Source organism: Octopus bimaculoides, chromosome 5 (assembly GCF_001194135.2).
Source record: "Octopus bimaculoides isolate UCB-OBI-ISO-001 chromosome 5, ASM119413v2, whole genome shotgun sequence".
Lineage (NCBI taxonomy): Eukaryota > Metazoa > Mollusca > Cephalopoda > Octopoda > Octopodidae > Octopus > Octopus bimaculoides.
Window position 1 is genome coordinate 105,856,251 of NC_068985.1, and position 2,023 is coordinate 105,858,273.

At 36.0% G+C, this 2,023-nt stretch overlaps 1 protein-coding gene across 5 annotated transcripts in view; it reads right to left on the reverse strand.

The window, feature by feature from the left end:
- Positions 1-2,023, reverse strand: part of LOC106881110 (uncharacterized) — a 90,337-nt gene that overhangs the window by 85,604 nt on the left and 2,710 nt on the right. The window lies entirely within an intron of this gene.

Here is a 2,023-nt window from a genome sequence, read left to right on the forward strand (position 1 = left end):
TAGTACTTATTTTATTGGTCTCTTTTTGCCGAACCGCTAAGTGATGGTGACATAAACACACCAGCATCGGTTGTCAAGCAATGCTAGGGGGACAAACACAGACACACAAACATACACACACACAAACATACACACACACATACATATATACGACGGGCTTCTTTCAGTTTCCGTCTACCAAATCCATTCACAAGGCTTTGGTCGGCCCGAGGCTATAGTAGAAGACACTTGCCCAAGGTGCCACGCAGTGGGACTGAACCCGGAACCATGTGGTTGGTAAGCAAGCTACTTACCACACAGCCACTCCTGCACCTATTAGCCACTCCTGCGTCATTGTTCAGTTTTATTTCAAGATTTCTTGCCAAGATAGAAAGAGCCAGTTTCTAACCTAGAAATTCCTTCATTGGAATTTCAACATCAATAGAGTTTTTTTGCATGAATGTGTGTATATGTCTAGTATTTGGAGTCAGTGAATGTGCAGATTTGTACGTTTTGTTTTGTGTATGTATGTATGTATGTATGTATGTATGTATGGATAGAAAGGTGGATAGATAGATAGATGTATGGAGGGATGGATATGCTTGTATAACAGTGTATGTGTGTGTATCAGTTTGTTTACTTACACATGTATTTATATTAAGAAAGATCTGTTGAAGTATATATATATATGTGCATGTTTATGTATGTATGTATGTATGTATGTATGTATGTATGTATGTATGTATGTATATATATGTATGTATGAGTATGTGTGTGCATGATTGCATGAATGTGAGCATTTCATATGTTGGTGTGTGCATGTATTTGCATGCACATATGCATGATACACATGAGCGTGCTTGTGTGGGGATTTAAAACTTTTCACTACCTTTCCACTATTTTCTATAAAATGTTAGCTTGTCAAAAGGTGGAGGTTAAAAAAATGAGGTTGCAGAATAGGATAGAGGTAGAAACAGAGGGAGAGAAAGTGGATGATACATGGGTTGAAAGTGATGAGTATGGAGAAGGTTATGCTCTGCTAAGAAGAACTAATAAGACAGAAACATCTCCATAATTACTGCCTCACTACTTCTATCACTACACAGCACTTGTGAAGAGCAGATTAAATTGATATTAACCAGTGAGCTAATGTTTTTGTTCTCCTCACCATATAAATATTATTTATTATTCAGAGTTGTTTTCTTTCATACATTAAGTACGATGGCCCAGATTTTACTACAAATGTAGGTAAAACATGAAATACTTGAGAGGGGCTAAGTAGAGAGAAAATTAAGACAGGTTTAATAAGAGATAAACCAAGAAATTATATACCTTGCAATATATGTATGTGTGTGTGTGTGTATTTATATTATATATTTCATATACATATATATATAGATAGATACATAGGCATACATACATACATACATGTATACATACATGTGTGTATATGCATACACACACAACACGCACAAACAGGTACAGAGATAGAGATAGAGAGAGAGAGATAAAGAGAGAGAGAGAGAGAGAGAGAGAGAGAGAAAGAAAGAAAGAAAGAAAGAAAGAAAGAAAGAAAGAAAGAAAGAAAGAAAGAAGGAAGGAAGGGAAGAAGGAAGGGAAGAAAGAAGGGAAGAAAGAAGGGAAGGAAGAAAGAAAGAAAGAAAGAAAGAAAGAAAGAAAGAAAGAAAGAAATAAAAAAAGAAAACTAGAAAAAAGGAAGGAAGAAAGAGAAAGAAAGTGACAGAGTAAACGCTACAATTAGGTGTACAGGAGGTGAGGGGCCCCACAGTAGATTGGCTTGGCTTGTAGAACTGAGAGAAGGAAAAGATTAATAGAAAGGCCAAAGTTATCGGGAAAGCTGAAGAAATGAAGAGAAATAGTGAGAGAAAATAATGGAGTCGTTTACAGAGATAGAGAAGAGCAAAAGAGAGAGGGGGGAAACGAAATGGAGGAAGAGAGAGAAGGAACGTGAGAGAGAAAGGCATTAACCAGAGATATATAGGACGTGTATATATATATATATATATATATATATATACACACA